Below are 13,765 nucleotides of genomic sequence, written 5' to 3' on the forward strand. Positions count from 1 at the left end.
AGTGCGGGCCGTGGATAAAGCACTCTCGCCCAACGCGCCGTCCTCACGAGGCTCAGCACGCATCCTTTCGAGGAGTGGGAAAGGAAACACTGGGCCCTTTTACAGGGTTTCCGTGTGCATGATGCAGAGCCCCTGAGGATGGTCGGCCTGCTACGGATGGGAGGAACGGTTTATTTTTGCTGTGGGTCGCTCTGGAGCCTTTCAAAGGTGTGAAGTTCTGTGGCCTGAAAAGGCTGACTCTACTGGCTGTCCAGAGTGGGCCTGCCTGGGCCCCAGACCCCCAGGCCCGGCCTCTTCATGTGCCGCCTGCGGGAACTCCCTCCTGCCCACCTAGCCTCTCACTCGCTGAAAGGCAGCAGAGTGACAAGCCAGAAACTGGTCTCCAGTGTTTATTCACCAAACACAGAGACGGCCCTCTGGGCTCTCCTCCGCCAGCCAGACCCGCTGCCACCTGAGGGGAGAGGGGCTTCCAGCCCACTCCCAGGCTCCTCAGACCTCGAATGCTCACCTCCAGAAATTGGCCACAAGGAGGAGCATCCAGCCTGGCCCTGCAGCAAGAGAGAGTGTGGTTAGACACAAAGAAGAACTTTCTGCCAAGGAAGGACACTCAGCTCAGAGAAAGCAGAATCTTCTGAAATGCTGTGCTCTCTTGGTAAGGACTCTGGGCTCTTCTGTCCGAGCTTCCTTTCATCACTCCTAAGATGAGACTATATGAATCCCAAGCCCCACTCCCAGCAGTTCTAACAGTGTCATAACTGGGAGATTGATCAGGGTGACAAGGGACAGGAGACCCAGGCTCTGTCCCAGCTCCACCATCAACTGACTGTGGGAACATGGGCAAGGTTACTTTGTTGCTCTGGACTTGGTTTCCCCATCTCTGAAATGGGTATAATTATCAAAAGGTAGTTATGCATAATCGAAATGTACTGTATGGTACGTTCTAACTGTAAAGTGCTCTACATGTGCTAAGTGGATTTATTATTTCCATCATTCCTTCCCTTTTCCTTCCTCCTTTCCTCTCCTCCCCCGTGCCCCCATGCTTCTTTTTTTTTTAACCCTCACCCAGGATATATTTTTATTGGTTTTTAGAGAGAGTGGAAGAGAGAGAGAGAGAGAGAGAGATCTATCAATTGCATCCTGCATTCACCCCAACCGGGGATCGAACCTGTAGCCTTTTGGTGTATGAGATGATGCTCCAACCAACTGAGCCACCTGGCCGGGACCCCCATGCTTCTTTTGATCCTTTCTTTCCTTATTTCCCCTAAGAGGGAACATTAGCATGTCCCCTTTCTACCTAGCCCATTAACTGAGAAATGTTGTTTGTAGATTGAGAGGTTTCTGTTTTGCTTTGTTTGAATTCTTTTTTTTTAAAGCAGTTAATATGAGTGGGCCCGGGAAGGTAGTAGGGCCACCGGGAAATGCCCAGGGAAGCTTCCTGTCCCTCCGGCAGCCTCTAGAACAGCGGTTCTCAACCTTCCTAACACTGTGACCCTTTCATACAGTTCTTCATATTGTGGTGACCCCCAACCATAAAATTATTTTCATGGCTACTTCATAACTATAATTTTGCTACAGTTATGAATCGTAATGTAAATATCTGATATGCAGGATGTATTTAGGCAACCCCTGTGAAAAGGTCTTTCGACCCCCAAGGGGTCGCGACCCACAGGTTGAGAACCGCTGCTCTAGAAGAATCCTGGATATTCCACCTGCTTGGGAGTGTCCAGCTGGGTCTGAGTGAGGGCAGGCCATCGGGAAGCCCATGGTCACAACCTTGCTGGACTGGACGAAAGGACCATTTCCCGGGGTTTCCTTCCGACCTGTCAAGTCACCGAGTGTCTGGACAACACTGAGCAGTTGTTTCGGGAACTGATTGGTTGTTTCTTACATAATAGCCAAGGAAGTTGCATGACTACTTTTTAAAAACTGAACTGGTATTGTTGTTTTTCTGTTGGTCTTCCCCCCGACCATTTTTATAACTGAACTGAACTGTTTTGTTTTGGACTGACCTGTTGTTTGTCTAAACTGACCCATTGTGGGAGGAACGGACTGGCTGCTTGTCTATAGTGACCAGCTGTGGGGCCAGGCGGCTGGTTGGGGGCTATCCTGACAGGGTATTTTGGCAGAATGGACTGGTCTGGGGCTGGCAGTCAAGCCAGCTGATAACCAACCCCACCCTTCAACCTTATCATCAACACTGGCCTTTCCAGAAAGATCCAGTCTCACCTGTCCCAGCCATAAGTCCCACCCCTGCCCGGTGGCTGTGTCATGGCCGGAGCCCTCCAGTCATGTCTGGTTTCTGTTAGGGGATTGCCAAGCCCCCAGCACGGCCCCCCTCTCCCCCCACACTTGCCTCTTTAACTCACTTCCTTTCATTGCTGCCGGGTCCATGGACTTTTTCAATGGGGCCACAGCAAGAGGGACCTCACCCCCTCTGCCCCATTCACCCTGCCCACCCCCTCCTTAGCCTTTCAGGCGCCCAGTGAAAGGGACTTGTCCACAAATTGGGGATTTGCCATTGTCCCCTTTATAAAGGCCCTTCATTTCCCTAGGCCCCACCCCTCCCAGCACTGTGATCAGCAGGGGTGGCCCCAGAGGGGCATGTAACAGGACACAGTATCCCCAACAGCCTTGCTTAGAATCAGGGCTGGGGCCTCAGAAGCTCCAACTTGGCTCTGGAGCAGGAAGAGTTCTCCCTACCTCCATCCCCTCCCCATTTACAGATGGGGAAACTGAGTCACACAATGAGACCCCTTGACACCCAGTTAGCTCCTTTCCACCGTGTTTCTTTCAGAATTGGGAAGGCAACTGCATTTGTCATTCGTCTTAAGGCGATATACCGCTCCATTGAAAGCGCATACAAAAGCTGCAGTCGGTAGTCGAGCAAGTAAGTCTGGGTCAGGGCTTTGTTGTTTAGCATCTGAAATCAAAAGCTAGGGCTATGAAAACAGCAATTCTTGGTTGAACTGCCTCAAAAATAAATAGAAACACTGGCCAAATTTGACATTCAACTCGCAAATAGGAAACAAAACCAATTTTTTTTTCCCTAGGGTTTTTGTGTTTTTTAAAAAACAAAACCAAATTGTTCTTTTCCTGTTTCTAATATTTGTGTTCCCCCATTTAGACTATTTAATCTAACTTCTGATCTGTAGGTGGTCCGACTGGGGCCCAGAGAGGAGGTCTTACCTGCCTAAAGGCACACAGCATCACCGGGCTGGGCTGGAGCGCCTGGAGCCCACCACGCTCGGCCTCTCAGGCAGCCATTGCAGTTTTGGAAAAATCTCGGCTCCATGAAAATGGTGTTGCCAGAACCAGCTGGGCACTGCCATTTGGTTTGGGTGTTTTGCAGTTTGTAAACTAAATTGGCTTTCAACGAAAGATTTGAAATTGGTGGAAGGGATCGTCTACTTTCAACTGTGGGAAGAATTGCACTGATTGACCTCTTAGCTTTTCTAACCCGAGCTGCTCCCTCCCTGAGGAGTGTTGGGCGCTTTAAGTGGACATGGGGCTGGATGATCCTGTGCTTGAGCTGAGCCGGAGAAAACATCTTTCAAGGAAGACATCCTCGTATTTAAGTGGCCACTGTCTTCATGGTGCTTGAAAAAAAGCAGGAGGTTCTGTATTAAAATTGTTTATCTCTACCCAGTCCTTTTACAATTTGGGATGAACTCACTAGGAAGTGAACATTTTCCAAAGGATGAAGGTGACCCTGACACTGGCTGTTTTGCTTTTGGCTTATTCCTAAACACTACAATAGAATCTGAAATGTTACTATCCATGCCTGTGCACTGTGCATACTGTCCCCCACAACTCTGAACCCCGATGAGATACAATAATAACATCCTCAACTCATCGCTGAACCATCCTCATCAACTCAGCTTCCACCAGCCCGAGACTGATAACCATCAGAGACTGTTAATTCCTAGCAAATTATCTAATCCACATGTTGTCCGATTTGTGTAAACGCCAGCCTGTGAGGATCATAAAGTAAATAAGCATAAAACAGTTTATAGTTTCCAATCTGCTCTCACCTAAATAGGCCTGGCTGCTTGGTCTGGGCCTCAGCGGTAGCTCCCACCTCCTTTAGAAGGAACGGGGGGCAGAGGTTCATATCTGGACCCGTTTGCTGCTGTTTCTGGGACAGAGGCCACAGGCACACTCACACACACAGATGCACAAGTCTGTCCGTCCCTCCTGCGCCGCCCCTCTCCCCTTCCTCCCCCCCACTCCCCGACCCTGGCCTCAAAGGGGCCAAAGCTTCATTTCCCTAATATGTTAATCATTGAAATAATCTTGTCTTGTCTTGCAGGGCCCAGGCATGGGGAATTAAGATTCTGGGTGACTTGCAGAAAGAAAAGCAAACTGTTCCTTCAAAAAACAGAGGATGGTAGGAATTTGTAATGATGAGAGGGGAGCAGAAAAAGAGACCAGCAGCTCCAGGGGGTACAAGGAACGATCAGATTAAACGTGCTATCTGGACATACGCACAGGATCGCCAAGGGCTGGGTGTAGGGTGTGTATGTAAAAAGGCTTAGGTGAAGATTCCAGCTGGGCCAGAAGTGAGGCCAAATGACCTCTAAATCCCCTGTTGCCTCTGAAATTCTTCAAGGCTGTTATCTAAAAGCCCATAATTCCAAAATTCTGTAATTCGTAGATCCTATACTTCTCTAACAAAACAGACACGCTCCAATTCTAATGTTCCGTGATTCTAACGTCTGTCATCCAATGAGTCTGTAATTGCAAGCTGCTGTGATTGTAAAAGCCACGGGTCTCTAATTCTCTCATTGTTGATGCTAATATTCTGTGATTCTAAGATTACATCCCTCAATATTTCCTTACTCTAATATTCTATCATTCCACCATTCTTGTGTTCTATGATCCTAAGAGACCAGGATTCTGGATTGCTATAAATTTATTTTTCTGTATTTCTAATGCGCTACGATTCTAGTTTTTGAGAATTCTGTGTCCACAATTCTAAAACTCCATAATTCTGTTTACTAAGAATCAAAAGCATTTCTGTGATTCTCTAAATCATTTTTTTTCCAAGAATTCTAACAGTCTATGATTTGAATCTTCTGGGTTTCTAACTCTCTACAATGCGAAGGGGTATTTTTTATTTAAAGTTCTACATTTGAAGAGTCTATAACTCTAAGCTTCTTCATCCCATGATTTTAATATTGTATGCTCTCATAATTCCAACATTGCTGATATTTTTTTATTTTGTTATGACAAACAGAATGTTGCTTCATCTACAAAGTACAGGAATTAAGCTGTAACTGGCAAAGAACCAGGGACTACCACAGCTGTCCTCTGAATCAGGCTGCAGCATGTCCCAGGGCCACCGATCCTTCCTCCTCCGGGAAGGAGACCAGAACATGGCCAGTTGATCCAGCCTGGGCTCCAGAAACGGCCCTGAGACAAAGGGTGGGGGCTGGCCCAGGTCAGGTGGAGGAGCTGGCCCCACGCCTCCCGGGCCTCCGGGGCCTCCCGGGGCCCTTCCTCAAACAGCCAGGCTTCCAAACATCTGCCAGCATTTGGGTCCCGATTGCTGTCCTTTAAAAGTATCCGTCTCCCTTTCTTGTTCTCCATCAAGAGCTCCCATGACAATCATTTCAAGCAGCTAATGAGTTTCAGATGGCCTTCAGGAGCCCGGGATGGATGGGAGCTGGGGGATGAGGGTTCTTAGGCCGAGTTTTGTGGGCAAAGGGGGAGGGGGGGAGCGGGGGTCAGAAAGAAAAATCTTTTGTCGCTGAAGTGTTACAGGCCGCCCACCCATCCCCTTCCAGGCCTGGAAACGGAACCTGGAACCTGGGAACCTGGACGGGGCCCCCATGGTCACTCTGTCACTCCTCTCTGATCCTGTGCTTTATCTCTCAATATACAGACCAGCATCTCCTCTCGAACTCCTCACTCACTGTTTTGGATTTGGACAAAATAAAGACCCAGAGCATGAAATGAAAGCATCAAGGCCTGCTTGAGGCCACGATGTCACTACTCACCTGCCGATAGAAGCGTCTTTGCAAAAGACAATCTCTGACGGCCACTGGTAGATGCAGGGGGTAAGGCCCAGGGGTTCGCTCTGGTGCCTCCTGGCTCCATGTGGGCCACGCGGCCCGGCCCAGAGGCGGCTGGCACTGTGCAGGGTCAGCTTCCTCCTGCCGCTGCTTTCTCCTTCGGAGCACTCCTCCTGCCCCTCAATTGGCCTGGGACCCCCCAGGGGGCTGCTTGTGACCCCAAAGGGCTTTTTTCTTCCAGCAGAAGGGGACACGGAGAAACCAGAGGCACAGGAAGGGCGTCCCAGCCTTCATTTCCATGGCACTGGAGAGCCCAGGAGGTCGCCGTGCCCAGACCTGGCCAGGGTTACACAGTGGGTTCTGTGGCGCCCTCCCTCCCAGCTGCCTGGGAACTTCCGCTGCTTTTAAGGCCCAATTTAAGGATGGACTTGAGGGAGCAGAACACTGGGAAAGACACACCAGTGCCTCTCAGAGGAACTCACACAGTCCCCGGCCACCGAGGCCATTCCTGTCCAGGAATGTAGGGGACATTTCTGCAACAGGATGTGTACAGTTTGGGGTTTGGAGGGGGGTCCCTGCTGGCAAGGGAATTCCAACCATATAATTAAGTAACTTGCCATTTCCTTTAAGATATCAACAACAATAACCACGCTCTCCCGTTGCCTAAACAGGACAAACCCCGGGTTAAGCAGTTCCTGGTGGTCCGCTCTCACACATGTGCAGGGAGAGGGGAAGAAACCGCCTGGAAGCCGGCCTCCCTGCTTCCCAGCAGCTGCCGCCCCCCTCGCCCCGCACGGTTCCCTCCCCCATTGCAATTAGGGGTAATCTTTTGTTGCCTGGAAAGTGTAAAAATCACCGCTTTTCTTTTTGCATGCATAATATCCATTTCCCCTCCAAGTGCGTTATTTGGTTTGGGAATTACATCTATTTACAAGAGTAGATGTTGCACAAAGGTTGTGTTTATGTGGAAAATTATATCGGTGACACAGGCTGATTGGCGTGTGGAGGCTGGGAGAGGCAGGCCGAAGAGGCCTTCTCATCAGCTTGGAATAACAAAATGATTGTATTTTCAGCAAAGCTAATTGATCACATACCTCGCTGGGCTATCTGTTTACTCAAAGGCCATCCAGGCCCTGGGAAGGTGGAGAGGAGAGGCCCGGGGGCAGTGGTCACCGCCAGACCAAGCCAGCTTCCCAAGGCACTGGGGTTGCAAGCGGAGATGAGGGGACAGGGTGGGTCAGGGGGTCGTGCGGTGGGACAGAGAGATGAGCTGACTCCTTGGAGACCAGGCCCAGACCCCTTGCTGGCGGATTGTGTGCTGTCTCCAGGACACTAGAAATCAGTGTGGGACACAGAAGGTGTGAGAATGGCAAATGAGAGTAGAGAGTAGGATCATGAGCCACAGAAAGGGAAAAAAATGAGCTAAATGCCTTCCTCTCTTCTGTTTAAAAAGCTGGTCCAAGAATGAGCTTCTAAGCTGGTGCTGGGCTGGCCACGCTGGGCCCTGCAGGAGAGAACGTGCTGACCCGTGGGTTTCAGGCTGCCTCTGCCCTCCTCCGGGAGCTGGCTCTTCATCCACTCTGGCCCCGGAGGTTGGATGGGAGAGGGGACTGTGTGGAGTCGGGGATGTGGATGAGGAGGGTGGTCATCTCCCAAATCTGCGAAGAGGGAGACCCGAGTCCAGCCCTCTCGGACACTCTCTGGAACCAAAACCCTTCCTCCTTGCCTTTGGGGAGCTGAGGGATTTAGCTTTAGCTTTATGATCAGCATTCCTGAGCCCCCAACATGTGTGAGTGGTCTCCTAAGGAGATTTTAACTCCCCCACGCTGAGCCACACAGGCCAGGCCTTGGCGGGGCAGCAGGGAGGAAGGGGTGGCAAACTGCTCAAGTCGCCTGAAAAAGCACCAAGCTAGAACTATGGTTCCTCATCAGTGTTAAACCTTCGTTTGTATGGGGGCAAAAATAAAACAGTTGGATCTAGTTAAGTGCTTAAATGGAAAAATGACCAGTTATTCTAAAACAACTTGTCGGGAATTAGTCAAGGAACTGATTAATTTAACACTCACTTTGCAAGATGAAGTTCGTTTGAAAACCACCCATTAAAAATAATGTGACAACCCTGTTCCCCATATTCTGAAGATGGCTAGTCATTTCACACACTCCCAGTCGGAGTCGGGAAAACCACCAGTTACTCTCACAAACAACTGGGCACAAGCGCCAGCCCCTGGCTGGACAGTTTCCAAATGTGGTTGGGTCTCCTGATTGCTGATCAACTTCAGATTTCATGGCCTTTTCCTAAAGCAAGGATTAAGAAATCTTTGGGGATAATCAATAAGGGTTCTCGCTTGGAGAAACGCTGAAATCCTCAGAGACCACGGAACCCAACAGCCTCGTTTTACAAATGGGGAAACTGAGGCCTAGTATACTCTAGTCTTTGCCGATCCCTTCTGGTGACAAGTAAGCCAGGTTTGTGTGTTATTTTGGGGCCTTTGGATCAGGTGATGCTGAATACACTTCAAGTGCTTTTCCTCTAAGCCGAGTAATGAAGTCTTTCACCTCCTCCAGGTCTGAACTGTACACGCCCCAATTTGGAATATGTTACATGTGGTAATAACCTCCTGGTAGCACTGTATGTACACGTGTGTATCTGTCCACCATTGCATTTCAAAATCTCTGGCCCTTCCAAAAGACAAGCAGTTTATTAATGTGGCGCTCACGGAATTGTTTTTTAATTGGAAACATTTTGCAATGAAAGAACATTAATAAAACCTGAATCCAAATCAAACTTCTCTGTGTATGTTATTTTTACTCTGCAGTCAAAAGCTTTTATTAGATTTAAAACTTTCACTGTGCTTTTTATCTCTGGCTGTATAATGTTCTACAATAAAAAAAGAAAGCCCAATGACTCCAAAGTCTGGCAAAATAATATACTTTCTTGGATGTCTCTGTGTGTTGCCAATTAGCTTTGCCGTGAACACAGGCCCCCATCCATCACCCGCCTCTGGGTGGCTGTAACAGAGACCTAATTTGTTTCATATGCCCCGTGCTCTCTGAGCCATTCACCAGCACCTCCAACCTGCTGAGCAGCCAGGCCAAAGAAGAGATGAATGACAAGAAAAATCCCAGGCAAGCCAAAGAGACCCCTTATCAGAACCCGGCTCAGCTCTGTTCGCCCAGTGGGAAAATCTCAGCCTCCACGCCTCCAATTTCTTCCTCCCGGCTCCCCCACCCACCCTCTCCTGTCTCCTCCATCTTTTCTCCCCTTTCGTGACCCAAAAGCCCCAGAGCTCCCAGCGGTGAGGTGGGTGGAGAATGGAAGACTTCTTCTTTCTCCCCAGTTTCTCGAGCTGGCTGCTGTCCTCTCCCCTCTCTGCCCCCTCCCCGCCCCCTCCCACCTACTCCTTTTACAAGCCCGACTTTTAAACCTGCAGTTCCCTAGGAATTTTATGAATGCTCAGCACAAGCCAAAATAAACTCGTAAAGAAAAAGTTTCTAAAGAAGGTCATAGACCCGTACAGCAAGTGCTAAGCGGTAAAAACAAAAGTTCTTCAGGTTGCTGGGCACTAAGGTCTGGGTGGTGGGAGGCTGGGGTCAATGGAGGGAAAGGGGAGAAGGAGGGGTAAGGAGTGAAGGTTCCTTTCAGGAGAGAAAAGGAATCTCCAAATCCCAAATCCACCCCGTCTTTATTTTTTTTCATCTTATTGAAGCTGTAGCCCAGAGAGGGGAAGGATTTATCCAAAACTGCACAGCAAGCTGGCCTGTCCAGTGCTGAAGCTAGTGCTCTGACTCCCAGTCTGAAGCCTTCCCTTTCTGTGTTGCTAACACAATGGGGAAGGATAGGAAGGGTCCACAGGGAAGAGGCGTCTTCTGGGCCTCGGGGCATGGAGCTGCCTGTTGTAACTTTCTGGAGTAGCGCCATCCAATAGAACTTCCCACAACGATGGGACTGTCCTATATCTGTGCTGCCCAGTATGGTAGGCACTCACCAGGTATGGCTATCAAAATTAAAGAAAAATTTCAGTCTCCTAGCCATGTTTCAAAGGCTACCATGGTGGCCCAGCTGGCGTGGCTCAGTGGTTGAATGTTGAACCATGAACCAGGAAGTCATGGTTCAACTCCAGTCAGGGCACATGCCTAAGTTGTGGGCTCAGTCTCCAGTGTGGGGCGTGCAGGAGGCAGCTGGTCAATGATTCTCTCTTATTGATGTTTCTATCTCTCTCTCCCTTTCCCTTCCTCTCTCTGAAATCAATTTTTTGTTTAAAAAACTACCATGGTGGATACCCCAAATAGAAAATATTTCCATCATCATAGACATTGCCTTTGGACAGCACTGCTCTTGAGGTCAACATCCTTGGTCTTTGAAGACATGATTGTGATCATGGTGCAAGGTGGGACCTTCCTCTGGGCTGTCTCAGCCCCTAGAACCTCCACTATTTCCCAAAATGACATGTGTCCTGGGTGTCAGAGGCCCTGTCTCCTCTTTTCATACACCCCCAATCCCACCCCCCAGTAATATCTAATGAAGATTTAGTCTCAGAAGCAAAGGGTGAACTGGCCTTACAGGGAGTTTAATCAAGCCACCACTCCGAAGGCAGGGATCTGCCCTGCAGCCTCCAGAAGGTGGCCCATCCACCCTCTGTTTGCACACCTCTAGGCACAGAGACCTCACTGTCTCACCAGGCAGCCTAGTTCATTTATGAAGAGCCGGGATTATTAGAATATACTTTCTAAAATCTAGCTGAAATCTCCCCACTCTCATCCCCCACCCTGGCTCTGCCCTTGAGTCTCACAATACTAATTTTGCTTTTCTTTCCATGTCATGACCCGTCTAATAGCTAAACATAGTCCAATTCCTCTCTGCTCCTCCTCCATCATGGAGCTCCTCACTGAACACCTAATTCTAGATGTGGATTGGTCAGCAGAAAATAGCAGATGTTGACCTCCTTTGATCTAGAGAAAATTCTCCTATTAATGCTGCCCACATTTTAAATAACTCTATGGACTCATCCTGGGTTTGAGTTGTGTAAACCACCCAGGCTCTCTGAATGGCCCCGAGGCTAAGTTGTCCCCATCGTGAATAGGATGGGTACAATCCCCAATAGTACTGCTTTCTGACCTGAGCAAGCAGTGCTCCTGCTCCTGCCCGCCTCCCACTCAGGTAGCCCTACATTTTGGAGTGCCTTCTGCAAAATTTTCCAAATCCCTCTCCAATGTCTGGGAGTGCCTGGGGCTGGCAGTGCCCTACAGGTGTAAGGCTCTGAGCCCAGACTGAGACCTGCATAGGCTCTGGTCCATTTCTGCCCTTCCAGGTTCTTTCTACCTCTATCGCATGCATGAGGTTGACCAGATGCCCTGAAGAGCTCCAGGATTCATTTCTGTGATCTTGTCCTGGGGCTCCATGATCAGGCCCTGGTCCCAGGAGAGCAGCATAGCAAATCGATCATTTCATTTAGCTGACATATTTCTTTTGTCGGTGCCCATGAAATTGGGTCTCCAGAATGGTGCTGACATTCTGGTTTTGGATAACCCCCAACACCTAGAGGCAGCCCTGGTCCCTGTGTTCACAATCCAAAGGTGGGAAACAGTCTACTTACAGTTCTGTGAGAGCAGTGTTGGGCAAATCCAGAAGAAAGAGCCTGGAGGGCTTCCTATAGGCAGTGCTATCTAAGCTGCATTGCAAGAATGAGCCAGGAAAGAGAGGGAAGGGCAAGAATTCCAGGCAGAGGACACTGTGTAGAAAGGGCTCTGAACATGAGTTAGCCTGGTTATGTAAACTTAGGCAGATTGCTTAGTGTTTTTGAACTCCAGTTTACTTGTTTGTAAAACTAAGAGAACAGTCTCTACCTCACAGGGTCAAGCCTTTGTTCAGTGATTCACAGAATGTCCTGGGAACCTACTGAGCCACCCACGGTGCAGGTGCCAGGGACATCCAAAAGAGCAATGCAAACCCCTGCTCTCAAGGCAGCAGAGTGGGCCTGACTCACCAAGAGCCACAGTGGGGCAGGGCTTCCTGACCCTTCAGCTCAGTCTCAAGGAAGATGAGGAGGAGTTGTCAGAGCAGAGAAGTTGGGAAGGGCCTTCCAAGTAGTGGGGAAGTATGTCACAGGCCCAGAAGTCTGAGCAGCCCCTGAGATTTGGGGCCTGGGAAGTAGTCCCATGTGCCCCCGGGGTCTGCTACATGTTGACTGCGGCTGGAATTTGAGACCAGAGCCAAAAAGTCTTTGAATATCCTTTATCATATGGGTGGGACTGAGCTCTGGAGGATTTTAAGCCTGAAAGTCATTCTATCAGATTTGCAGTTTAGAGAGTTGCTCTGGAGGCCTGTATGGAGGCTGGAGGCTGGGAAGTCAAGGGGGCGGCTGTTGGGATGTCCAGGCTATTACCAAGAGGGAGGGAGAAGGCCTATATAGGAGGCAGAATCAACAAGAACTTAGTGGTTAGTGAATGTGTGTGACAAGGGAGAGGTAGAGTCAAGGGTGACTCAGTTACATGGCGTGTTGTTTTCCAGAGGAATACCAGCAATCACAGCAAAATTAGCTAGTGTTTATTATGCATCAATTACAGGGTAGGCTATGTGCTAAGCATTTTATATGCACTATTGCATTTAATCCTCACAGCAATTCTGGGAGGTAGCTACCATTCTATTACTGATGAGGAAACTGGCTCAGAAAGGTTAGGTAACTTGCCCAAAGTCACACAGCAGACCAAAAGCTAGCATTCAGGGCAGCCCTCGGCATCTCTCTCCTTCCCGCCCTTTTGCTCCCAGGCTGAGGCTCTGGGTTCCCGCCAGGCTGTCCACACCCTGTTTGACCACCCAGGCACTCAAGGCATGAGATGTTTTCTTGCCCGCCTCTCCTCCAGAGCTTTCCTACATAAGACCTAGGTCTTTTCAACTGCAAGCACCACACACTCATCCACTCTCCCATCCATCCACCCTCAACACACTTGCTGAGCCACACTCCAGCCCAGGCCCTCTGTGGGGCCTGAAATACAGAGTTGAACAGACTTGGCCCCACCATGTGTTCTCAGCCCAGGGCAGGGGTAGGTGGGGAATAGCGGGGGAGGGGGGGGGACGAGGTGGCCTGCGTCTACATACTCCTCCCCACCTATCCTGTCTAAAGGCCTAGTCCACCATCCCTGTTCTCTCTCTCTCAGCCCGTTTTGGTTTGTTTATAGTCCCGATCAGAGTTGACTCATTTTATGCTTCTGTTGGCTGGTCTATCTTTCCCGTTAGAAGTAAGCTCCCTGGTGTAAGCTGAATTGTGTCCCCTCGGAATTCATATGTTGAAGTCCTAATCCCCAATTCCTCAGAATATGACTGTATTTGGAGATGGGGTCTCTTGAAGGAAATAACCAAGTTAACTGAGATCATTGGGGTGGGGCCTAATCCAATAAGGCTGGTGTCCATAGGAGAAGAGGAGATTAGGATGTGGACAAGCACAGAGGGAAGACCATGTGAAGACACAGGGGGAAGGCGGCCATCTGCAAACCAAGGTGAGAGGCCTCAGAGGAAACCAGCCCTGGCAACACTTTGATTTTGGACTTCCTGCCTTTGGAATTGTGAAAAATCAAATTACTGTTGTTTAAGCCTCTCATCTGTGGTACTTAGTTATGGCAGCCTGAGCAAACTAATACTCTCCCTGGAAAAACTCCCTGTCTTGTTCTCCGGGGCTTAGCATCATACGTCACCCAAGATTATGCTCTCAGTGAATCTGTGTTGATTGAGTATGTGTGACTGTGTGTGTGTGTGA

At 49.4% G+C, this 13,765-nt stretch overlaps 1 long non-coding RNA gene across 1 annotated transcript in view; it reads right to left on the reverse strand.

Moving 5' to 3' along the window:
- The window catches only part of LOC107182704, a 19,232-nt gene extending 7,500 nt beyond the window's left edge, over nucleotides 1-11,732 (reverse strand). The window contains exons 1-2 of the long non-coding RNA XR_001513416.1: nucleotides 11,609-11,732; nucleotides 509-548 (exon numbers count right to left, since the gene is read on the reverse strand). This is a non-coding gene — a long non-coding RNA (uncharacterized LOC107182704). The remainder of the gene's footprint in view (nucleotides 1-508; nucleotides 549-11,608) is intronic.
- Between the last annotated feature and the right edge of the window lie 2,033 nt (nucleotides 11,733-13,765).

The sequence above is a fragment of the Myotis davidii genome, unplaced genomic scaffold (assembly GCF_000327345.1).
Source record: "Myotis davidii unplaced genomic scaffold, ASM32734v1 scaffold371, whole genome shotgun sequence".
Lineage (NCBI taxonomy): Eukaryota > Metazoa > Chordata > Mammalia > Chiroptera > Vespertilionidae > Myotis > Myotis davidii.